At 40.6% G+C, this 27500-nt stretch overlaps 1 long non-coding RNA gene across 2 annotated transcripts in view; it reads left to right on the top strand.

Moving 5' to 3' along the window:
* The window catches only part of LOC139752067 (uncharacterized), a 224768-nt gene that overhangs the window by 1745 nt on the left and 195523 nt on the right, over nucleotides 1–27500 (top strand). Inside the window, exons 1-2 of one of the 2 annotated variants that reach the window (XR_011713471.1) lie at nucleotides 15426–15967; nucleotides 16444–16492. This is a non-coding gene — a long non-coding RNA (uncharacterized lncRNA). Of the gene's footprint in view, nucleotides 1–15425; nucleotides 15968–16443; nucleotides 16493–27500 lie in introns of those variants that run through there. The other variant, XR_011713472.1, reaches the window with a different exon arrangement.

The raw sequence follows: 27500 nt of genomic DNA on the forward strand, positions 1-27500 counted from the left end.
ATTGTCAACAGATATTTTTATCTTTCATAGATTGGATGTAAACATTCTTTAGATTGGATTAAAGTTCATTTAGTTGTCTGTGCGTTTTTGCTCCGATATATATATATATATATATATATATATATATATATATATATATATATATATATATATGTATATATATATATATATATATATATATATATATTTCATTTATTTATTTATTCTGCTTTGTCGCTGTCTCCCGCGTTTGCGAGGTAGCGCAAGGAAACAGACGAAAGAAATGGCCCAACCCACCCCCATACACTTGTATAAACATACACGTCCACACACGCAAATATACATACCTATACATCTCAATGTACACATATATATACACACACAGACACATACATATATACCCATGCACACAATTCACACTGTCTGCCTTTATTCATTCCCATCGCCACCTCGCCACACATGGAATACCATCCCCCTCCCCCCTCATGTGTGCGAGGTAGCGCTAGGAAAAGACAACAAAGGCCCCATTCGTTCACACTCAGTCTCTAGCTGTCATGCAATAATGCCCGAAACCACAGCTCCCTTTCCACATCCAGGCCCCACACAACTTTCCATGGTTTACCCCAGACGCTTCACCTGCCCTGATTCAATCCAATGACAGCACGTCAACCCCGGTATACCACATCGATCCAATTCACTCTATTCCTTGCCCGCCTTTCACCCTCCTGCATGTTCAGGCCCCGATCGCTCAAAATCTTTTTCACTCCATCTTTCCACCTCCAATTTGGTCTTCCACTTCTCGTTCCCTCCACCTCCGACACATATATCCTCTTGGTCAATCTTTCCTCACTCATTCTCTCCATGTGCCCAAACCATTTCAGAACACCCTCTTCTGCTCTCTCAACCACGCTCTTTTTATTTCCACACATCTCTCTTACAATTACATTACTTACTCGATCAAACCACCTCACACCACACATTGTCCTCAAACATCTCATTTCCAGTACATCCACCCTCCTGCGCACAACTCTATCCATAGCCCACGCCTCGCAACCATACAACATTGTTGGAACCACTATTCCTTCAAACATACCCATTTTTGCTTTCGGAGATAATGTTCTCGACTTCCAAACATTCTTCAAGGCTCCCAGGATTTTCGCCCCCTCCCCAACCCTATGATTCACTTCCGCTTCCATGGTTCCATCCGCTGGTTGGTAAGGTTATTTAATGTATGTATGACTCATGGTGGGGTGCCTGAGGATTGGCGGAATGCGTGCATAGTGCCATTGTACAGAGGCAAAGGGGATAAGAGTGAGTGCTCAAATTACAGATGTATAAGTTTGTTGAGTATTCCTGGTAAATTATATGGGAGGGTATTGATTGAGAGGGTGAAGGCATGTACAGGGCATCAGATTGGGGAAGAGCAGTGTGGTTTCAGAAGTGGTAGAGGATGTGTGGATCAGGTGTTTGCTTTGAAGAACGTATGTGAGAAATACTTAGAAAAGCAAATGGATTTGTATGTAGCATTTATGGATCTGGAGAAGGCATATGATAGAGATGCTCTGTGGAAGGTATTAAGAATATATGGTGTGGGAGGCAAGTTGTTAGCAGTGAAAAGTTTTTATCGAGGATGTAAGGCATGTGTACGTGTAGGAAGAGAGGAAAGTGATTGGTTCTCAGTGAATGTAGGTTTGCGGCAGGGGTGTGTGATGTCTCCATGGTTGTTTAATTTGTTTATGGATGGGGTTGTTAGGGAGGTGAATGCAAGAGTTTTGGAAAGAGGGGCAAGTATGAAGTCTGCTGTGGATGAGAGAGCTTGGGAAGTGAGTCAGTTGTTGTTCGCTGATGATACAGCGCTGGTGGCTGATTCATGTGAGAAACTGCAGAAGCTGGTGACTGAGTTTGGTAAAGTGTGTGAAAGAAGAAAGTTAAGAGTAAATGTGAATAAGAGCAAGGTTATTAGGTACAGTAGGGTTGAGGGTCAAGTCAATTGGGAGGTAAGTTTGAGTGGAGAAAAACTGGAGGAAGTAAAGTGTTTTAGATATCTGGGAGTGGATATATATATATATATATATATATACGAATAAAGGACGTAAGGGGAGTGGGGGGAGGAATGGGATGTATTTAGGGAAGCAGTGATGGCTTGCGCAAAAGATGCTTGTGGCATGAGATGTGTGGGAGGTGGGCAGATTAGAAAGGGTAGTGAATGGTGGGATGAAGAAGTAAGAGTATTAGTGAAAGAGAAGAGAGAGGCATTTGGACGATTTTTGCAGGGAAACAGTGTAAATGACTGGGAGATGTATAAAAGAAAGAGGCAGGAGGTCAAGAGAAAAGTGCAAGAGGTGAAAAAGAGTGTAAATGAGAGTTGGGGTGAGAGTATCATTAAATTTCAGGGAGAATAAAAAGATGTTTTAGGAGATGATTAAAGTACGCGTTCACATGCACTTTGTTCGTATATATATATATATATATATATATATATATATATATATATATATATATATATATATATACACACATATACATACCTTCTTGCCCCACTTCTGTTCTCTGTGAGAAAAATTTGAAATTGTGGCCGCTCGCACTTAACATTTTTTGATATAACCATTGAGTTTAAGGCTCTGTACAATAAGGTTATTGTTACAATATTCCTTGGATCGTTGACATAGCTATTTGTCTTTTCATGTGGTCTTCATCATCGTCTTGTGCCTAATGATGAGCCTGATGCAGTGCTCAGGCTTATGCATATGATTTGCAAACGTGTAGTCAGTCAGGCCAAGGAAGCATCTCACCAAATTAATATTCATCCTCGATTCCTCAATTATTATCTATAATTGGTTTCCCCGCTCTCCCTGCACACTCCGGCTAGCTCCTGCACAAGGTGGTATTGGGTCTAGGTTGTTAGTATTCTAATGTCTGGCAGAAGGATCATAGGGTACAGGATTCTCATGACCGTTGACGAGGAATAGTATATAATTCCCTTACCCTGTGAAATTTATTCCCATTTACGTAGGGCGGATGAACTCTACCTCCGCGTGTCTTTCCTAACAATTATGAACAGGTCTATTTTAGAATTTCAAAGGACAGGTGTGAAACTCCTAAAATTCCTAGGACATTTTCCCGCATCCATTCCTCTCTGTCATTAACCGTATCCATATTTCAATAAGGCCTTGCCTTGCTATGAACTTTTATCTTGACTGAAGCTTCCAGCATAAAAAGAAAAACCGCACATAGTCAAGTTTTGTACAGATTTTTTCACCCTGTGAAGTTTATTATGGAGGGACAGTGGGCGAGGGAGAACATGTTAGCGAAGAATGCGTGAAACACGTAAACAAAGAAACGTGATATCCACGGTTTATGTATCCTAGCCACAGATCTGACGATGGAAGTGTTTTTTCCTTTTCCACCTTTCCTTGACTGCCAATGAAAATCACACATTAAAAGCTTGCTCCTCTCAGGTTAGGGAGTTGCGCCGTCGGTCGGGAGGTCTGGAATGGAGAGGAAACTGATGATCATCTAATTTGTGTCGACGGTTTTGTCTTCCCTTTAACTGACCGGTGTTTCCCATATGCGTATTTTATTGCCTCTTATCTTCACGTCAGTAGGATTATTCTTCCCACGCAAACACACAATGGGACTCTTAAGTACTCCAAAGAGGCTCGCTGAGGCCCTTGTACACACACCTTCTCCCGACACATTTGTGTGGGTCTTAAGCTTGGGAGGGAGAGACACTGTTCAAGGAAACTTCATCTATACTTCTTGTTTAAAGACATATGTTAATATACTGAGCGTCTGTTGCACCAGAACAGATACTCTGGGTATGTTTTAAACTTTTTATTTTCCCAATCACATCGTAATGCATGTTAATTTTATTTCTTGGGAAACATTCTTAGAAGTCCCATATCATGAAATAATATCACGGCGTCATACACATGAGATATTTTCAGTCATAGATTCGTAACAGTATTACAGTACGAGCTATTCGATATCGGGGAGACTGTCGTGCACTACTTTTGTGGTCTGTGAAACTGAACTAAGTACGGAGTTAGTGATCCTACGCCCCTGTTGGGTTGGGGAAGCCGACCCCCACATCTCCGGGGATACGGGGGAGCTGACTCCGACGACTAATCAAATTTTTTTTTGTTTCAAGAATGTCTCAAGAAAGTTAGAGATACAGGAGGTCTGAGGCAGTGGGGTCTTATTTTTTTTTTTTTTCTCGCTGAAATTTCATTGTCAGACTCGCCAAGTTATATACGCTTGAACTGAGTATGATAATGGGAGGTGGGGTGCACCCGCTTGGTTTAGGGCGAATGCCCAAGCGGTGTCACTGTAAAGAGCGGGGATTCAGTTATGTTCTGAAGAGGCTTTACCTCCTCTTTTTTCATGATTTTTATTTATTGTCGATTACATACATCTGGAGAATGATTTTGCATTTTATGAATTTAATATATTTGCTGTCGGTGTGTAGAGAAGAAAAACTGATTCATACAAATGCAGAGACCAGGTTTATTACAAGTGAGTTGCAGTGGTAATCAACCAAGTAGCAAAACTTCATTGCTGTAATGTTTGATTGGATTGGATTTTATTCAGGAGCTTTAGATATGAACCACTTACACTGTTTTGTTAATCTTTGTTCACGTAGACCGAAAAAAAAAAGAAAGTAAACGCATATGTCCTCGCCAAAAAATTAACTAAAGTGAAATCAAATGCATTCAAAATTTAAAGCAATGGAGTAAAAGTAAATCTCAAAACAATCTGCAAGTAGAGAGCGAAGTTTTGCTACTTCGCTGCTTTCTATCACAAGTGTTTGTAATTATAAACTAATACATATATGAGAGATATTTCTGTGCACATGCTCATGCAAAGGTTAATTAGATATTCTCTTTCCTGTAGCTCAACATGCTTGTGAGAGCCACTTCTGCACTGGGCTTCACTGCCAATGAAGTGCTGTGGGACAGTAAGATATGTTGGGAAGGATGCATAGGAGTGGAGTAGGAGGTGCAGAAAAGACTCAGGAAAGAGGTTAAGTAGGGAGAGATGATGGATGGGGAACGATGAGAGAGAAGTAAATGACAACAGGACATGATGTAGTGCTAGCAAAGGAGTAAGAAGAGAGAGAGAGAGAGAGAGAGAGAGAGAGAGAGAGAGAGAGAGAGAGAGAGAGAGAGAGAGAGAGAGAGAGAGAGGAAAATATGAGGAAAAGTGAGGTAAAAGTGGTCCAGGCGTGGTAGATTACTTTGAACAGGGGAACTGAGGAGAGGGAGGGAGGGAGGCGAGAGGAGTTGGGTGGGTTTGCTGGACAAAGGCTCCCTGGACGCTGCCCGCTAATCTGCATGTCAAAAGGCTCCCGGGCTTTGTGAGGTTGGTAAACACGGGGATTTCAGGGTCACCAAGCTTTATCCACGTGTCCGTGTACTTTATTCTATCCACTTACTCCTTGTGTCTCCTGTTACTCCCGCCACCATGTACATCCTTTTACCCATTTTCCCCTGTCAATCATTTACTCATGTGCTTTCTTTTATCCCTGTGGTCCCTGGTATCCACATACGTACACGTTTTCTTTTAAAGATGCTTACCAAGGCGCTCTTTTTAGTCGCACTCATTGATCTTATTTCCATGCGGTTTTATTTTATTTACTAATGCTTATACCATTTTTTGTAATCACCCATGTTGGTTCTTTGTCTTGTATTCATTCATGCCTATGCTGTTCTACTCATCGCTGTTCTCTCTTCCGCTCGCTCCTGTCTGTTCTCTCTTTTATTTACTCACGCTTAATCATGTTCCTTTGTCTCTTTTGCTCAATGATACCTGTGTTGCCTTTTATGTTACTTGAATCCTGTTCTCTGTAATTTACGTGTTTACATTCAGTTATGTCTGTGTTCTCGTCTAATCACGTATGCTAGTTCCTCATTTGCATGTCAGTTCTGTAGTATCCCTTAGGCACTTGTTCCTACATCTTTTACCCACATTATTTGACGCAGCAATTAGTATTTGCGTATATGAAAAGTTTGATATTAAATTTCCAACACTATTTCTCGTAAGAAAGTATTGTGTAGCGTTTAGCTTGATCTTTCTGAATAGACGAGCTTTCTCACGAATCTGTTTCTCATTTGCTCTATTACTTCCTATCCTTACCCACTTGCAATTCTCACTTACGGCATCGTCTTCCTGTAGCTGTCAATTAACTACTACATCAAACACACACACACACACACACACACACACACACACACACACACACACACACATTTATTGGTATTCCCGGATTCTACATTCGAGTGGTAGCAACGCGAACGAGAGTATACAGTCTTGTTGAAGACCTTTCCGCACCAGAGAGGCACGCCTTAACCCGCTGTCGCGTGTAGCACACAATCGAAAGGCCCTGGGTTTGAAAAAGTGCTTCATGGTGATTGATTTTTCTTATCACTAGAGTCTCAGTAGACGCTGTATGCTGAAAACGAATTTCTCGTAAAACAAGAGACGTGAACACTCCCAATAAGGTATGTCTCCCTCGGCAATATCACTCAACGTTATATTCACTGTGAAGGGAGACCACACTACTTCCAAACGTATCTTATCTACGTCTACTGTAAACCCAAATTCGTCACCCGCAGAAAACGCATCATCCTCTCACCCTTCCACGAACACATCTTCACCCTCCAGAGGCTCATCTTCACGAAATTCTCGCCAAATGTGTTTTTTACTTCACCTCTGACAAACGCATCTTCGCTAAATCACCCATGCCACTAGCACTTCGAAGTGATCCTTAAGTGTCGGGTCATGAGCTAAGGCAGGGTTAGGGAGCAGAAGCTAAACAGAAATGAGAAATTGAGAGAAAAAAATCCCTCACGACCACCTCGAAACGAAATAGAAAGTGTTTGCCAGATAATACAAGATTGTGTCAAAAAGAAATTTCCCAACAATACCTTGAAGCGCAAAGAATTTTTTCAGATATTTTTGTGTACAATGATATCTGCACAAACCGGTAAATGAAAAAGAAAATAATAATATAGGGCGGAAAATACGCATGGATTACAGGTACAAATTGCTGTATAAAAAGTCAGTGTTTGTGTCTATCATACGCTGTTGTAGTTCAGAGGCCGCCAGCCTAAACCTTGTTGCAGAAGCACTTTGGGCAGCGGAGTAATAAAAATACTTTTACAACAAAATTCAATTTGCCCTTAATCTACTCAAAGTTTTAATGGACAGAGGCAAAGTTTAAGTGGGGAGGGGAATATATATATATATATATATATATATATATATATATATATATATATATATATATATATATATATATATATATATATACCAAATGGCGTCCTAGCTTTGTCTCTTAGATGTATATCAACTGACTTATATTTCCCTCTTGCGTCTCCCTTGATGATGTGATTATCACACGAAAGTGCACTTGGGGACTTATCATGTTTCATTTTCCCCGTGGACTCATAGGAATATCTTCATCACGCACAAAATTGTGATCCTTTCCATACACATGTATATACATAAACGCCCTTACGCGCACATATACATACCTATACATTTCAACGTATACATACATATTCATACACAAACATATGCATATATACACATGTACATATTCATACATGCTGCCTTCATCCATTCCGCCGTCACTACGCCACACATGAAATGACACCCCCTCCCCCTGCGTGCCCGCGAGGTAACGCAAGGAAAGGACAACAAGGGCCACATTCGTCCTCACTCAGTCTCTAGCTGTCATGTGTAATGCACCGAAACCACAGCTCCCTTTCCACATCCAGGTCCCACAAAACTTTCCATGGTTTACCCCAGACGCTTCACATGTCATGGTTCAATACATTTGACAGCACGTCGACCCCGGTATACCACATCGTTCCAATTCACTCTACTCCTTGCATGCCTTTCACCCTCCTGTATGTTCAGGCCCCGATCGCTCAAAATCTTATTCATCCCATCTTTCCACCTCCAATTTGGTCTCCCACTTCTCGTTCCCCCCTCCTCTGACACATATATCTTCTTTGTCAATCTTTCCTCGCTCATTCTCTCCATGTGACCAAACCATTTCAATACACCCTCTTCTGCTCTCTCAACCACACTTTTTTTTATTACCACACATCCCTCTTACCCTTTCATTACTTACTCGATCAAACCACCTCACACCACATATTGTCCTCAAACATCTCATTTCCAACACGTCTACCCACTCCGCACAACCCTACTCTATCGCCCACGCCTCGCAACCATATAACATTGTTGGAACCACAATTTCTTCAGACATACCCATTTCTGCTTTCCGAGATAACGTTCTCACCGTCCACACATTCTTCAACGATCCCAGAACCTTCGCCCCGTCCCCCACCCTGTGACTCACTTCTGCTTCCATGGTTCCATCCGCTTCCGAATCTACTCCAGGTATCTAAAACACTTCACTTCCTCCAGTTTTTCTCCATTCACCATTCACAATGTAGTTCAAATCATCCCCTTTCCTCTCAATAACCCAGGGACCATTATACCTTGCGCTCAGAGGATTTCCTGTCTGAGGCAATAATACCAACACTCGATCACCTTGTTTGAACTCTCTGCTTCTAGATTTTTTTCTCATACCATACCTTCATATCTTCTTGACACCCTTCCAAATTTTCTGCAGCAATCTTTCTAGCTCTACATAATCTGCTTTTAAAATCACTCTTCCCTAACCACTTCTCTTTCAACATACTCAGTGGACCTCTTATTTCACGTCCATACACGAACTCAAATGGACTAAAACCTGTAGACTCGTGTACTGAATCTCTAATGGTAAACAATGCTAAAGGCAGACCCTCATCCCAATCTACTGACAATTCTTCACAATACTTTCTCAAAGTATTTTTCAAAGTCTGATGAAACCTCTCCACAACTCCTTGGCTCTGTGGGTGGTAAGCACTTGACATCTTATGCGTTATGTGTAACCCCTTTAATATTTTCTTAAATATTCCTGAAGTGAAATTACTTCCCTGGTCTGACTGTATGATTTCAGGCATACCCACCCAGGAGAAATATTTTACTAACTCTCTTACAATGGTAATGGTAATGGTACTGGTTCTGGAAATCTGGTAGATGCACGCATTATTGTTAATAGATACTGATTTCCTATACATGTTTTAGGTAGAGGGCCTACACAATCAATTACCAATTTTGCTAAAAGGTTTACAAAAAGCGGGAATTGGCTGCAATGGTGCTGGCTGTATAGTTTGGTTGGGATTACCTACTCTCTGACATAATTCACAAGTCTTACAATACTGGGACACATCTTTCTTCATATTTGGCCAATGAAAACGAGTTAATATTCTATCATTTGTCCTCCTAACTCCCAAATGTCCAGAAAAAACAAGAACTATGAGACGGAACATTTACATGTACCATATAATTCTTTGGAACTACAATTTGCTTTCTGACCTCCCAGTGATCAAATGCTGGAACATAAGCAGGCCTACATTTTCTCTTTAACACACCATTTTGTACATAAAATCTAACTGACACATCATTCTCATTCCCATTTCTAGCAGCTTCACTCCAACATTCTTTCAAACTCTCATCACCCTTCTGTAACTTTGTCAACTCTTCCTTGTCCACAACAAAATCTGGAAATACACCAATTTTTAATTCCACGGTGCTCTTCTCATTTCCAATTTCTATTGTATCATTTCTAGCTACATACTCTTCATTAAATACTTCACCTAAATCATAATCAACTTCTCCTTTCTTTAACATTGACCTGGTCACAAGTTGGATAAACAATTTCACTACATTGTACATTACTATCAATCTGATTCTCTACCGTTTTATCTGTCACATGATTCACCTTTACAATAGCATCTACATCAAATGGATCACTGCTCATAATTGGCTCTGGGACTAATGTTTCAGTCAATTTATTCCCCAATAGCATGTGTACTCCAGGCACAGGAAATTCCTCACATATCCCAACCATTACACGGCCACTCACAAATCCACTCTCAAGATTTACATAATGCAATGGGATGGGCTTGCCTAACCATAACCCTTTTACATTTATTTTTTCCCCAGAGTAAGACTCCTTTGTCCACTCTTATACATCTTTCAGAATTAACCCCTGACTTGCCCCAGTATCCCTCAGTATCAAAATTTTCTTCTTAGGACTACCTTTAATTCCAACCTTTCCTTCAGTAATATATGGCTCATAGATTGCACACTTTGGTTTACCCACATTATACTCATTACTTCTTTCCTCACTAATATCATGTTTCTGTTTCCAAGCAACATTTAATCGTTAAGTCTTTGGTGATTTCTGACACTAATATTCACCATGACCAAATTCTCCACATCCCAAACATTTCATTGGTGGTCTCTTGTGTCTTCTAACATAAGGGTTATGACTAAATTGAGGTCTTGAATACCTGTATTGTGTTTGTCTTTGGAATCTATTTCCTGCATTGTTTTGAGGCTCATAGTTATGTGAACCTTCCACATAATATGTTGACTAGGCTGTTGGACATTTGAATAGTGTGGATATTTATATGGCTTTTCATAATACCTTCTATCAATCTGTCTTGAATAATGTGGATATTTATACGGTTTGTCATAATTCTGTCTATTACTCTGTTTCCAAGTTATATTTCTTTCTTACAATATTTGTTAGCTTTTCTGATTGGTCAGCCATCCTGGCTGCTTCCATCACATTTTTCACTCAACTCTTGATATTTCATATTTCAGGTTGTAAGCCATCTTGAACTGTTCCAACAGGATTAGTTGCCTCTGCTCTTCCATTGTTTCTACTATTTCTGACTTACACCACCTATCAAATGTCATTCCACATTTTCTAGCCATCTCCAGGTGAGTTTACTCATTTTTTTAATGACCCTAAACCTTCTCATGTATGCTTCAGCATCCAATTCCACAGTTTTTGATACTGCTTCCTTAACAGCCCTATAATCTACTGATTCCATTAAACTAAGACATGCATATGCCTCTCTTGCCTTACCCTTGAATTTACTCTGCACCAACATAGCCCAGTCAATTTTATCCCATTCTTTAATAGTTGAAAGTTTTTCAAACTGAATAAAGAAGTCCTCAGCTTCTTCTTCATTAAACTCTGGTAACTGACTTACTTTATCATTATTATCTCCAAATTTCCTCCTTGTACCCTCAATTTCTAATTCTCTGTTTTACTTCCTTAGCCTGGATTCTCTCTTTTTCTTTGTATTCTCTTACGCTTAAATTCTAATCTTAATCTCTCCATTGTAACTTTTTCACTATTATCAACACTTTGAGGTTCTTTCACAACTGATAAGGACACCAATTGGTCAATTAATTCTCTCTACAGGTCACTTTTAACATATGTCAGCAGAGATATTCCATAATCAACTGCCACCTGGTTTAGTTCATCTTTATTACATTGATACAGAAAATGTATATCCTGGGTTTCAATAAGCTTATTAACGTTATCTGCCACGTTTAAACACACTATATTTACAAGTATGAACACTTACTTATTTAGAGAAATCTTCTCTATATTTCAAGAGAGCACAGTAGAGTACTAATCCACAACACTTCGGCCAGCTTGAATTACTTGGTTTCACAATTTCAGCTCCCTGGACTGTGTTCACATATTCATATCCTAGACAGCAGGCTTCCACATATTCAGTTCCCTGGCAGCAGGTTCCACAGTTCACAATCCCAGACAGCAGGTTTCACGGTTCAAAAATTCCAGACAGCAGGTTTCACAGTTCAAGATCCATCCCGGACAGGGCCCCCATGTTACGTTCTGTCTCCACCCCTTATATATTAAAGAGTGTATAATTAGCTCACTGGCCCATTTGAAATAGATAACTCTGAAATAACAGCTTCTGTTAATAGAGAGATTTGGGCTAGACACAGATCCCCTTATAATCTGGCTAACATCTGACAGCTGAAGGCCGTGATATCTACTCTTCCCTTCTTCTCAAGTTGGTCAAATACCAGACAGATAAAAATCTATAAAAATATATTTATGATAGCAAAATAAACATGAGTCTCTCGTAACATAAATAACACCATTTATCCTTGATACATAGATTTCTCTCTGTATTGCTTTACTTAATTTCCCTCTGTATTACTTAACACCATTCTGGCAAATTCACTGGCCTCAATTATATAACATATGGGTTTGAAATGACTGAGATGTGTACAGATTACATTATACATTTACCAACAGCTTTGTATCACATCTTCCTCTTATGGCCATTCCTGAGAGAGAGACTTGACCTTGGCCATCTTCCAGTTTCTATACAATTTCTCAGAGAAAACTGAATAAGACACCTCTGGTGTGGCCGACTTTTCATTCATAAATCAGCAAGAATTTTTCATCGCCTGGTGAACGCCGTTCTCACCTGAACACGACCCCAGGATGAAAAATCGACGCTGTGTTGAGGAAAAATAGTTACGTAAAGGAATGATTCATCAGGTGTGCCACCAGGTGGTGCGCACACAAACACACACACATACTGGAAATAGACTTATGTGTGAGAAGGACTTGGGAGTCGACGTCATCCCTAACCTGTCACCAGAGTCTTACATCTGGAGAATTGTGAAGCAGACAAACTGTCTTATGACAATCATCAGAATGAAGTATCTAGATCATGTCCTACATAGGGCCAAAACTAGAATATATATCTCGAGTTCGATCACCGCACCTAAAGCAGCATAAAGGAGCTTATAGAGAAGGTCCACAGGAGGATAACAAAGATGGCACTAGAACTAACAGAGATGAGTTACAGGGAGAGGCTTAGAGGCTTTAGATGTGTCCGCCTTAGAAGAAAAAGGAGTGATTGGTGAGCTGATCACAACCTGTAAGTTTTTATAACATCGATAACGTGGACAGTGAACAGTTCGAGAGATAAGGTTAGAGCAACCAGAGGACACAACATGAAATTAAGCAAGAAAGTTGTCACAAAGATGTAGAACAATACTTTTATAGTATGAAAGTGGTGGATGAATGGAATAAATCGTTTGAGGTCATAATTAATGCAGACAGCATATGCGTAGATTCAAGATGTATGATAGAAGAGAAAATGTTAGAGATAGGGCCCCACATGCATAAAACTCCTCGTAGTACAGTACAGTTCAGTCAGGTAATTATGGGGGACAATACAACCGCAAATTAGGTGGGTTAATTTCTCATCCCAACATTGGAGGTTCCATCTGAAGTCTTCTTTGATATGTCGGTGGGGTCCTTAACACTGCTGCTGAACCCGGGTTATAATGCGTTTACGATGCAAGGACACGTTTCAGTAGCTAGGCTAATATACCTTAAGCTGGGGAGCAACTATTGGTTTTCATAATCGAGCCACACTTTATTTCTCCATAAAATTGCCTAACTTGACAAACTCTCTCATATTTTGTAAAAAAAAAAAAAAAAAAAAAGAAGAAGCCAATGCCTTTACCTGCAGTTTCAAATATTATAGATTTTTTGTAACGTTTTATCGTAGTTTGGCACAAGACGGACTGATTAAGTCAGGAAACCGTGATAGACTTTAACATGAAGATGAAAATTTTAAGCGTGAAAGATAACTGAAATGTTCGTTCCAAAGACTGAGCTAAAGGCCTACACCTCTCGCCCGCTAATGAGACATCACAAGGGAACGAACAGAATCTTGACTACTAGAAAAGAAATATATGAGATATGATTTTTGAGGTTTGATTCAGATGATAGTAGGGTGAGTTGGAGGGGTTGGTATAGTATTTCCTGAGTGCGTTGTACAAGCAAATTATCGAATATTAGCGTAACTGCAGGGTATTGATCGCTTTCATTAAAATCACTAAGGTTGATCGGTCAGATCTCATACTTTCTTATGAACACAACACTGACCTGTTAAGAGATAACGTCTGGAGATAGCTGAAGAGTAACTTAGATAATCTGTCACGTAGACGAGTGAAAATTATCGTGGACTTGTATGTCGATGCTTAGAGTTAATGAAAACAAACGTTTCAGTTGCACAATGTTCGATAAAATAAAAAAAACTTTTCCGGACATACCAGACAAGAGGAGAGACATCTTGGGTGCCTAAACAACGGTCTTAGGTACAGTGAAAGACAAAATTCTGTTCCTAGGATTTGGTTAAAACATCCCGTGAAAGGCGAGCATTCCGGCGCGCGCTCCCTCGCATAATACGAACAGTTGGTATTTCGGAGCACCGCTTCCACATACACGTCACTGAATTTCCTGAGATAAAGGCACAAATTGTCTGAGATTTCATATTTTTTACGTTTATTTACCTACAGATTTTAAATTGATTTAAAATGACCGATTATGGTGCTCATCTTAGGTCTTAAACAGCAGTCAGATACGTAACTCTCAAGGATAAATATGATATGAGGCTTTAAATTCACCTGGGATTATTGGAACCGTGTGATCCGAACCAGCAGCTCCTCTGAAGCTTCTAGGGTAGTCAGGGTTGCCAACTGCTAAGATGTGGTCGAGAGTAAAGCTTTTCAGTGTTTTGCCAGTCGTAAATGATAATCATCATACAAAACCGTGAGCACACTTATCTCTCACCAAACATCATGCATCTAATTGCAGATCAGAGACTTGATATGGTGCTAACATATGTGTCTAGTGAATATGATAAAAAGCCAGACCTCGTACTATCAAAGCATCGTAGTTGGACCTTATTAATAGTAGAATGCTGCGTAATTCTGGTCCTTAAATTTAGAACCAGAAAAGCTAAAAATTAGTTCCAAGAAGAGCACATTATCCTGTATCCAAATGAATACTAGTCTCATGAAGGGGAATTGCAGGCGTAAAACAGTTTTCTTAGAAGAGAAACAACACCCCCTCCTCAACACACACACACACGAAAGCTCCATAGTGACTAATCAAAAGTGTGTAAGACATTAAGAAATTCGACAAATTAAAAGCTGAAGCTGCGAAGTTTGTTTATCTCCTGAAGCTAGAAATAACTCGAAAGGAAAGCGACTGAATAATGATACGGGAAGATAATATTCAATGTATAGGGTAATCGAACACTGGAGCTAGTTGTCTGGAGATGACAAATGCCAAGAAAAAAACTTATTTGTTGGATAGAAATAGATGAATACTTCCTAGCTTATGAACTAGATAGCGTCAACAATTATCGTCAGGTTGTCATTTTCATCTTGCCTAGTATATTTCTTGATTTTCACTTGAGGGAAAGTTTGCTCTCCATTTATATTTCTCTCTTCCCGATTTCCTTTCTGCATTTGCGTCTGTCTGTCCGTTTGTTTTTGCTCTGCGGACCATGTCATTTTCAGGAAACAGAAGCCACATATGAATTAATCTTCGTGACCTTCATATTTGACGTAAGAGTAGCAAATTAACATTTCACGGTAAACCTGGAAAATGTTTTGCTGGAATGTCGTGCGTCACAAGGTTTCAGGAGGGCGAGTAAATCTGGTAATGTCTGGTAGCTAAGGACACTGGTTGTGGTCATGGAGGGTGGGGCAGGTTGAATGTCCTCTGAGTTATGTATTTTACAGCCGAATAGTAAAGTATGCAGTTTTTTCTTTTTTTTTTTTTACATAAAGATACATATTTTTTTTTGCTTAGTATACTTCGTGTTATATGAATAACATTTTCTGTAAAGAATATTCGTTCTAAAGAATGGTGTAAGAAGCAAAAACGCCATATTGGTTCGTAGCAGTTTCGAAGCACTTTTCGAGCATCTCTGCTTCAGACACGGAGAGGGTTGGTCGCCATTCTTTGTTTACCCTGTTGCTGTGTACGTTGTCTTACGAAATTCCTATAGAATTGAAGAAGATAGATTCACATCGTCGTTAACTGGGAACTGACCATGTGAAGTGGCATTAACTGAATTGTATGAGACCAACTGTGATTCGATTAGAAGTTTGGTGACAGTGTAAACGTTAATCGTCTCCTGCTCTTTTTCTGGAAGTGACGTATCAAAAATTTCAGCTATCCACAGTACACGTCTTCATATGTCCACTTAATACAAGGGTAAGTTCAACTTTCATTTCAGGTACAAACGCTGTGAGAACGATACTGTTTAGCAGGTGATCAAAAATGTTAACAAATCATGTGTCTATACAGGATTTGAATTACCACTTGAACCTTAGTTTAAACCGATTCATCCTTTGTCCAAAAACATTTTAGCCACAATACCAATGTTGCTGGGTACGTAGTTCACTAAACCACAGTATTACTGGGTACGTTGTGTTGGCAAAACATGGTTTTAAATGGAATCTTTTGATACCTGTGTTATGAAAATTGTTTATACATTTTTGGTATTAACAGGTACCTGTTATTTAAATTTGAGCTTACGAAAATCTCAACGATTTTTTCAGATCACTAATGTTACTAGATTCCAAGTGTTACATGTGCCCCATTGTTGAAAAAAAAATCTGTTTTTAGTAACTTAGAGCTGCTAGCTATCCAAAGTGTGACTATAATTGTAATTTTGACTTTCCTTTCAGATCTCGTACAAAGTGCCCTCCCCAATGCACGCCGCACTCTCTGACGCTGGTAAGTAGAAATACAGTAGATGTAAACACGTCCTGATGGGCGCCAACAGAAAGAGTATCAAGTATAGTGCAATTCATTGGGCAATAGGAATATATCATGTAAGAATTGCTAAATATTTTTAGTTTGATTACGATTTTAAATAAGCATCACTTGTAAGATTTACGATGGGGAGGCAAGCTCCCTCGTCTCTTCCTGTGGGCACCTATGGATCTATTGCATAGCGGAATACATCACTTGAAATTTAACACAAATGACAAATAAGAACAGTTAGCGAGTGTATTGATAGGTAGACGTATCTATATAAAAAAAAAATCATGTAGGCCCTGATCATGGACGAAAGTCCCTGGAAGCGAAGCTATAGAAAAGTAAAGCTAGAAGAGGAAAGAAAAACAGTGCAAGGAAGGGTTTTGGAGGTATGGTAAACTTGTTTAGAATAGTGACTGTGTGTGTAGTTCTCAAGACTGACACTGGACGTGTGTAACAGTCTCAGCATAGATTCTTTTTTTAACGTAATATCGTGCAGAAATAATGCATGAACTTTATCGGTCAAATAGTAATCCTAAACAACCGGTCAGCATTTGTGGTCGTAAGGGACCAGAGCAGATCATATCACGCCAACAGTGGTCTAATGTATTTCCTAACATTCAGAATCCGTCTCACTGTGAAAGAATAAGAGTCAGTCTATCAAATTATCAAAAGTATAGTTCATAAAGTACTGTTTACTCTACATTCATGGAGATCTGTTTACTTTCCTGAAAGGACCTTTTTGATATTTACGATGCTTCGTGAAACATTAGTAGGCTTTGCCCTCAAAACCAAATGACGAATGTTTCCTCAACATAAAGTGATTATAAGATGGTATTACAAAATGTGATAGAAATTATATACCATAGCCACGTTTCTAATTGTCTTAAGTGTCGTAAAAATATTTGTAAGACGAAACTTATGAATGAATTCAAATCCGTATCATAAGGAAACACACCACAACAATGAATGTTTTAGGACGGGGTTAAAAAAGAAAAACGAAATCAGTCTCGTGTGTAGTGGTCTAAAGGTTTTCTTATGGCTTTAGAGATGTCTTTTATAACCTTCAAATCAATTTAAGTGAAATGAGGCGTGAGAATGACTTCTCCCATTTATAATGTGGTCACAAGGGGGAAGAAAAAGTTATGGAAGCTGAAAATCAAACTGGCGTATAAGATGATCTATTTTCACATATAATAGTTTTATCATTCATAGAAAATACCGATAGGTTTAGAGGAACCATTAAGGGTGCACACACACACACACACACACACACACACACACACAGTAAGTGCCAGGCATAATTAGTGATGATTATTATGATGATTTTTGATAATTACTTTGATCATTTTTAAAAACCTAAGATGTCGTTGGGGCTTGTTACACTAGAAAGTTTATACACTGTCGCACTGTCAGTTGATTATTGTTTGACCAGTATAGATTTTGCAAGCTAAAATATTAACATTTGTCTTCAAAAGTCTCTTGATAGATACCGTATCTTTTTATCTATTTGCGTGAAAGGATAACAGGATCTGATTTTCTAATATGGATCTCCTCCTAAGGGATCAGAATGAGTAGGGTAAGCTTGGCAAGGTGCAGGTAATGTTATGATCTCCCGCGTCGGAGGCGACACCTCCATCCACTGCTCAGGAAATAAAAGAGGGAAGTTATGCTCTTGGACAGAGCCGTACAACCCTCGAGCAGGACGATAAGCTGGAGGAACGATTATGATGACCTGACTTCCATCCTGTTGGATAAGGATTAGATTAGAGACTAGACCGTCGTTCTCAAGGGTCATATCGTTGTGCTCGAGGGTCGTACTGTTGTTCTCAAGGATCGTACCGTTGTGCTCAAGGATCGAACCGTTGTGCTCAGGGACTGTTCTGTTGTGCTCAGAAGGTTAAGCAAGCGCGGATTTACTTTGTTGTCATCCTTCTTTGTGGCGCTGTGCTACAGCCATAACTCTTCGCCTAGTTGATACACACAGCACATGACCTGCCTTGACCTGTGGCTGTTGACCTGTGGTAACTTATGGGGACATGAAATCTGTCAGTGATAGGACGAGTGCCATTTTAAACTATCTTTTTTTTTTATAAGACTTATTTTGTTTCAACTGACGAAGGTACAACCTCATCGATGGTGACTTTCACTTGCGGTGTCACACACCAAACAAGCGAAGTTCAGTAACACACACACACACACACACACACACACACACACACATATATATATATATATATATATATATATATATATATATATATATATATATATATATATATATATATATATCATCATCAAAGGGATTAGGGGGGATTGGGTACCAGGGATCCGGAAAATATCCAATCCGCATGCAATAAGGGATGAATCATACCAGATTACCGGCCTTCACCATATATCATGAACCTGAACTAACTGGCCCGTGTCAAAGCCCATATTCACACTTGTGCTCCATTTCGAAATGATATCTCAAAGTATTAAAACGAAAAATGCATGGAAAGCAGGATGATGAATCGGTCGGTTGGTTGGTGAATTGGTCAGCAGGATGATGAACTTGGGATGATGAAGGGGTTTGTTGGATGTTGATCTGGTCAGCAGGATGATGAACTGATCAGTAGGATAATGAACTAGCCAGGATGATGATGAACTGTTCTGTAGGATGATGAAGTGGAGTGGTTGGTCGGATGGTGAAGTGGTCAGTAGGATGATAAAGTGATTGGTTGGATGGTGGGCTGGTTAGCAGGATGATGAACTGGTCAGCAGAGTGATAGGTTAGCCGGATGATGAACAACTTAGTAAGAGGATAAACAGATTACCTGGGTGAAAACCTGGTGAGTCAGATGAAGGATTGGCGAGTTAGGTGATGACTAGGTGGATCAAATGAAGACCTGGTGAACCAGGTGATAACTGGGTTCGTCAGTTGAAGACCTGATTAGTCGGATGAAGACCTGGTGAGTTGAGTGATGACTTGGTAAGTTAGGTGAAGATATGGTGGATTACATGAAGACGAGGTGAGTCAGATGAAGTCCCAACCTGACAGATGACCTGTTGGGTCAAATGAAGACCTGACGATCCAAAAACGCAGAGAACTAAAGAAGTGGTTTATGATATAGGGAACTGGACAGAGAACCGATCGGATACATAGCAGGCAGGTTTCCGAATGAATAGACAGAGGAAACAGGGCTTTGACACAGGGAAATGGATGGCAGAGATCAGCCCAGAAACGAAATAAACTTGTTGCCAAAACAGAGACCCGGATAGTAACACAAAGGAAAGAAAGCCAACAACTTGGCGAACCGGCCACCACTGGAGATGACTGGCAACGTTCCACAACGAACGAATGAATCATCCAGTGAAGAGACCAGAGAGCAAATCAGCGAATCAGTCAGTCACCCACTGAGGTGGACAGTAACACAGTGAGCCATTGTGTAGTGTCCAGCAACACTGTAAACCATTTTACACCATGCTGCAACATTGAACCGTTGTGTACCGTCTAGCAACACTGTGAACCGTTGTGTACCGTCCAGCAACACTGTGAACCCGTGCGACGTACCCTTGTGCACCGGCAGGTGTCTGGGTCTGTCTGACTGGCGGGGACCACATCCATATGCATCCGCCATTGTCCCCGGCAACGCAAAAATGACCAGGAATATTAAACAGGGATCAGCTGGATCAGGGAACACTCCCGCCTCCCCCGGCATACGGCAACACCACCACCACCAACACTCTCACAGCCATGGCAACACCACCACCACCATCACCACTACTCTCACAGCCATGGCATCACCACCACCATCACCACCTCTCTCGCAGCCATGGCAGATCTCCACCAATACCACTGCTCTCGCAGCCATGGCACTACTACATCACCACCATCACTCTCGCAGCCATGGCAACACCTCACCACCACCACCACCACCACCACCACTCACAACCATGACAACAACAGTAACAAGGACCATCAGTACTGAACTTCCAAAAGATTAACCGTGTCTGGAGTTACAGGGAAGGCGAATGGTTCTGTGTGGAAGAACGGTATATGGCTCACAGCCCAGACAACAACGGCCACGTTCCCACAGTAACGTTCAGCAGCATGAGCAGCGAGAACGTCCACAACAGGAAAAAGAACGTGAGCAACAACATGAGCAAGAAGAGCACAACAACAGAAGCGAGAGCGAGCAGTACAGCAACGGCAGCAAAAATATGTCTAGCAACAGCGACAAACAGAGAACACAGCAGCGGTAAGAAAAGAGTAACGGCGCTAACCGCAAGAAAAGAGAAAGAAAAGCAATAATAGCAACGATGAAAGTGGGAAAAGAAGTAACAGAAGAATGAGTACAATAACAAGAAAGGGCTCAGCGAAGAAATGCATAACAACGGCAATATCTCGATAACCAAAGGTGCAGCAACAGTAGCAGCGTCAGTAGCATCGACAACAGCACAAAAAACGGCATACTTCGCCTCGCACCTTCAGGAGCAGCAACGATAAAGTGTGCTGCATCAGAAGTATTGTGGGAGTTAGTACAGCAACATCTAGAGGACCCAACAGCAATGAAATAAACGACAAGAGCATACAATGGCAGGTACAGCAATTAACAGCAAAAATAGAAGACACAAACGGTAATAGACTCAGCCTCACAGTTGCAAGAGCAGCAGCAGTCATCGGTAGCGCTGTTACTGGCGACAGTGCCTCAGCAAGACGGAACAACCTCAGAAGGCAGCATACAGTAGAGTATCCACTGGTTTGACTCCGTAACTCGATGTTTGAAAAGGAGGGAAGGAAAGTCGGTCTCTCTCTCTCTCTCTCTCTCTCTCTCTCTCTCTCTCTCTCTCTCTCTCTCTCTCTCTCTCTCTCTCTCTCTCTCTCATTATCCTAACATCAACACAAACACCGGGCCGTAGCAACACACGGTATTCCATTCATTCATCAAGACTCGCGGTCTAATACGAGTCTAATGTCTCGGTGGAATTAATATGTATAAAAGGTTTTGTCGAAGTACAGCTGTACGTTCTCCTCCCTAATGCGTCGCTGGGGAGGACAATGACTAGATTGGTCTCCAAGGTAAGAGCACCGTGTCAATCCCGGGTGGAAAGATCAGGTAGACTTTCACCTTCGGGTTTTTACAGAAGCAGGTGGCGTTTCAGTTTTGTTTTGTATAAGGGGATGGGATTCTGTTTCTGGTGGAGTTTGAAACTCCAAGCACTGCTTCAAAATGGAACCTTAAAAGTCAAGCAGTTTCTGAACTCGAGTCTTGTTACATCCGGAAGTATTTTTGTATGGTTGTTTGGCGGCAGAGCTTTCATTTATTTATGGTCTTAGATAGCACTCGATGTCTAAGTTTGGGTCTTGGAGGAGGGGTAAGCGCTTCAGGTCGTAAACGTCAGAATTAGTTTGGGTCCTGAGTGGCGGAGGACGCTAACTCGGACTTAAGAGGAAAATACTTTGTAATTTGATTGGCCTGATAGTAGGTCAGCAAAGGTCTAAAGGAACTGAACGAAGTCTAAAGTTTAGAATTGGTTTAGCAGTAGGTCAGCTCAGGTCAAATAGACTAAAACTTAATCTGGAACTTAGAGTAGTCCTGGCAGTGTGTTACTTAAGGTCTAGAAGAACAGAACTTAATTTTGGAACCTTAAATCGGCTTAGCAGTATGTCGTTTAAGATCTGAAAGGATAGATCTTCATATGTAACGAAAAAAAAAAAAGAAAATTCGGCTCATTTTCAAATACAAACGAATTCAGAATTATACGATTTCATCAGTAGTTGTCATGAACGCATGGGATTTCCTAAGGACCTTGTGAGACAGTTATTTTGTATATCCAGTTTGTGTGTGATTCCCTTCCAGGTATCCTCGCTCGGTCAGTTGCAGCATCAGAGATGTGTGATTAGTTTTCTTGTTTTCCGGCTTTTCTGTATATGAAAGTACGTTTTAGGAATCTCCAGTTCTGGTGTAGGTCCGTGTTAAGGGTGTCCACTTTCTAATTTGTGTGTGTGTGTGTGTGTGTGTGTGTGTGTGTGTGTGTGTGTATGTGTGTGTGTGTGTGTGTGTGTGTGTGTGTGTGTGTGTGATTACTATAGGACACAATATTGACTTTTAAACTCCCTGGTCCAACCTCATTTGCTATATGCTGTTTAGTTCTGATCATCAAACTTAATCAAACATGAATAAAACTAGAACGATTTCAAAGAAGTGCCACAAAACTAATTTCGTCACTAAGAAATAACCCATATGAAGTAAAGGCTCAGAGATCTGCAAAATATCGACAATGTATGAAAAAACACATTGAGCACACAAGGTAGAGAAATTAGCAGGTCGCCTGTTATCTGTCCCTTCTTTGCACTTGGATGTATATCCTCTAATGTTTCTGAAACACTGAGGAAATTGAGGAACACTGACGGCTTCATCTTTCATCCTGGAGCTCCTTGTAAGGTCTTGATCTGAGGAGGGTTATTAAGAATTCTGGAATGCTAGATACAGTCACAGGAAACGTAAAGAGTCGATAAATGTTTTTGTGAGACGCTGGAGTCATGGAAGATTGTTCACTGCTGAAAGTTTATGATTTAACAGTACATTTTGTTGAGGCCTTTCAATATCGGCGGCTTGTTCATTGTCATAAGATACTCCGCCTTCAGCAGTACTGAAACATAGACTTCGTCCTTCCTTACAAACAAGAACAAGGAATATATTTTCAGCTCCTTGGAAGAATCTTTCAGTTTTAATGGACTCGTAAAGAAGTCGAAGACATAAGTTTTTGTTGAAGGAATTTGTCTTTTACGATTTTTGGTTGCCAAGAGAATGAGACCAGAAATAATGTTAGGCTCTTGGGAGAAATCTAGAAATATAGATATTACTTCCTGTTATACATTGGTTTTAGAACCATGCCTACGTATACTCAAAAAGAATGCTAGGGTTCTGTCACTTTTTGAGGTCATATAAAGGGTGCGTCTTTCATGTGGCTTTCAAAACTCGAGGGATTTGCTGCGTCGTTAGCGAAGGATATCAGTGACTGCCTGGAGCAGCTTTAGATTTTTGAGGGATTGTTAGACACACTGGAGGGTTCGGTCTTCATCGACGGATGGCTTTCTCGGAGAGGATCTGGAATACTGGTAGTCTCCACGTGAACCATAAGGCGCTTTTGTGTCTAGGTGACGTGGAAGAGACTATGATCACTGATAGATTACTAGGTTAGTTGTGTAATATCGTTCACATCGAGGTATCGTTCTGAAACAGCCTATAAACTCGGTTAAATAGTTGATTTCCCTCGCTTATTATCCAACTTTTAGAGGAGACTTGGTTCACCCGAAACAAATATTCTAAACGTGGTCAGGGATGTTGGTTATTCTAATGAGGTTCTTTGAATAAGTGGTCTGAAGAAATACAGGAAAAACATGGACTTCTGTTAAAATCATGATGCTTCTGAAGTTAGATTAAAGACTATCATTTATTAAGAATCATGGAACACTAGTTGCTTCCTGAATAATTCAGTAGACTGCAAACTACAGATTCCGAAACCTTTGGTGGCATTCATGAAATCCATCGGAAACTGGTAGCCTCCCAGAAGATTTATCTAAAACGTAAAAGGCTCGCACATAATGCCAGAGGATGCAGAGACACCAGCGATCTCATAGATAATATCATGGATCATATGAAGCAGTCATGGACCACATGAATCAGTCAGGGAACATGAGTGACCACTAGAGTCAGGCATGAAGTGCTGATGGACTCGACGAAATAATGGATGGATTTATGAGAGCATCGATGGCCACTCGGGAACTCTAGTCAGTTAAAAACAGTGATGAATATATATATATATATATATATATATATATATATATATATATATATATATATATATATATATATATATATATATGAATATATATATACACATATAAATATATTTTTTCATACATATTCGCCATTTCCCGCGTTGGCGAGGTAGCGTTGATAACAGAGGACTGAGCCTTAGAGGTAATATCCTCACTTGGCCCCCTTCTCTGTTCATTCTTTTGGAAAATAGAAAACGAGAGGAAAGGATTTTCATCCCTCCCGCTCCCTCCCCTTTTATCCCCAGGATAATATATATATATATATATATATATATATATATATATATATATATATATATATATATATATATATATATTTTTTTTTTTTTTTTTCATACTATTCGCCATTTCCCGCATTAGCGAGGTAGCGTTAAGAACAGAGGACTGGGCCTTTGAGGGAATATCCTCATATGGCCCCCTTCTCTGTTCCTTCTTTTGGAAAATTTAAAAAAAAATGAGAGGGGAGGATTTCCAGCCCCCCGCTCCCATATATATATATATATATATATATATATATATATATATATATATATATATATATATATATATATACACACAATTTCCCACATTTGTGGGGTGGCATCCTTACAGCAAGAAGGATATTTTCCAGGACCATACAGACCAGCTCTATGCACACCCAAGTGAACTATAAATCTGCCTGAATGCAGAAGATACTACACCTACTGAGGGTTTGGACACGCATATGATTTAGAGATTCTGTAGGCTACATAGAGGATAATTTCGTGTTCAGCATCTGACCATCTACAACTTAGTTTATTATACACATAGGTATTATTTATATAATGTATTGTTTAATTTAGTTTGAAATTACTGTGTTGTTTAAGAGTACAAAATAGATCTTTGTACCATGTACCAGTCTTGAGATTTTGATATCCATGTAAATATACTAAAAAAAAATGTTATTGGAAAGAAATAGGATGATGGTGAGGCTACCAATAACACAATAACAGGTACTGTGATACAGAAGAAATGCTCTGCACTTGTGCTACACGTGAGACATGGATATATATATATATATATTTTTTTTTTTTTTTTTTTTAGAAGCTAATGGACCCCGAGAAATAGATAGACTCCCAGGAACCTGTTGAATCGTATGACTGGTGACTTGAAAACAACTTTCCACCCACGAAAATACAGATGACCTCCAAGGAATACGCACAATTATCAGGAGGCACTGAAGACGATATATAAACACTGACGAGAGTTGAGGATATCCTGGAAGTGGAGGATTTCCAGAGGAGGAATCATAATGCACTATAACCTACATGTTCTACTAGTCGAACATAACTATTCAAATACGGCAATTCAAAGATATGTGCCCTGAAGCCAAATCCTAACCTCCACCCACACTTCACTCCCAGCCTTAGACGCCTTAAGAGAGCTTGACTTGCCCTAGTGATCCTCAGGTTCGCCTCGTTCCCTCCTAAAACAGGATGTATTGCCTAATAAAACAGTTTTAGCTTTCCTCGGGTACCAGGCGGGCCGCTACCTAAGTGTAGGCAGACACACCACGCCAGCCACACCCTAGTGGACCCACGCCCTTATATACCAGCCACACAGCCATACAGCTACGCCTTCACACGTTAGCCATATCGACAACCATGCCTTCTCAAGTCGGGCCCACCCTTACGCGCCAACTTCACAACGTTCACCCCTACCCCAGGTACACCCATGCCCTTGAACGCCAGCGACACAGCCTTCAAAACACGCAAGCCATAACCACGCCTTCATATGTCATACACGTCCCTGTACACCCTCACACGCCATTCATACTTTCGTGTACCCTCGACCACAAACGTCCGCCACACCCCCTTATGTTCACGCCTTCATACGTTAACCAGAACCACATACACTCTCGCTCCCACACGCCAACCGCACACCTTTTTTTATTGGATGGTTAGGAGGGGGGAAAAGGAAGGGCTTGGACAGGGAAAGGTGCAGTAGAGAAATTGAGGATAGTTATCGAGTGCACAGATGTATGGTGTTGGTTTTACTGAAGTATGTTAGCGGTTTGCTGGTTACTTAGTTTTGGCGCCTTGCTCGTATCCCCCGGCAGACTGGGGAGGTTTGTGAGTGTAGTGATGTTTGTTGATTCAGGAAGATAATTGGCAAAGTTAAGCTAAGTATTATTAATTTAGTATATTGATGAATAACTGGAGCCTCTCTCCGGGCTTTTAAACTGCAGGAGCATAGCCATACTGATACCACTCTCGAGTTCTTGGTTATGTCTACATTACACCTCCGTTTTCTTCTAGTTTTGCTAAACAGTTCCTGCACCTCTCAAGCATGTACCAGTTGGTTTTGATCCTGAGTCCTTGATGTCGTTCTTCAATGTTTTCGATGAAAGGATATTTTTTTGTCTGTATCGTGAGCCTTATTTTGTACCTCTGTTGCATCAGCATGTGTGGTTTGGAGGTGAGGTGTGTGTACTTGGGAGTAGGTAGTATGGGTAGGATCGTGACCTGTACTTGGCGTAATTTCTACCTCTTCAGGAGTGTCAGAAAGTGTCTAAGCCAACCATAGCCTTTTATCTTGTGTGTTTCTTTCGTTAACATGTTCTGATATCAAGTCTCGTATGTCAGCGAGTAGCCTAGTGTTCGTACAGCGCTCTTTGGTACATTATCCTGTGACTCTGTGGCTCTGTCGCTGATTTTTTTTTTCTTTTAGTAACACCACATTAAGGAGTATGTTTGTTTGTTTTCATTCTGAGCACAGCCACACATACCCACGCCCTTACCCGCCAGCCGAGACCGGCTGTACATCCACTCATCTGTTGCCAACCATAGCTGAGTAATGTGCACGCCCTCGCAGTCCATTGATACCCCTTACACTCACACCTAAACACGTCAACTGCATCTGCACACACGCACGTCTTCACACGACAGACACATCCCAGCTTTCACATATCACTTATAACCACGTCTTCAAATGCATGACGCTACCGCGCGCATCTAAGTCTACATTCACATCTTTGCACACCAACCATAGCCTCGTTACCCAAGCCCCCCCCCCCCCCCCTCTCTCTCTCTCTCTCTCTCTCTCTCTCTCTCTCTCTCTCTCTCTCTCTCTCTCTCTCTCACACACACACACACACACACACACACACACACACACACACACACAGCAGCAGCAGCA

This window comes from Panulirus ornatus, chromosome 12, assembly GCF_036320965.1.
Source record: "Panulirus ornatus isolate Po-2019 chromosome 12, ASM3632096v1, whole genome shotgun sequence".
Taxonomy (NCBI): Eukaryota; Metazoa; Arthropoda; class Malacostraca; order Decapoda; family Palinuridae; genus Panulirus; species Panulirus ornatus.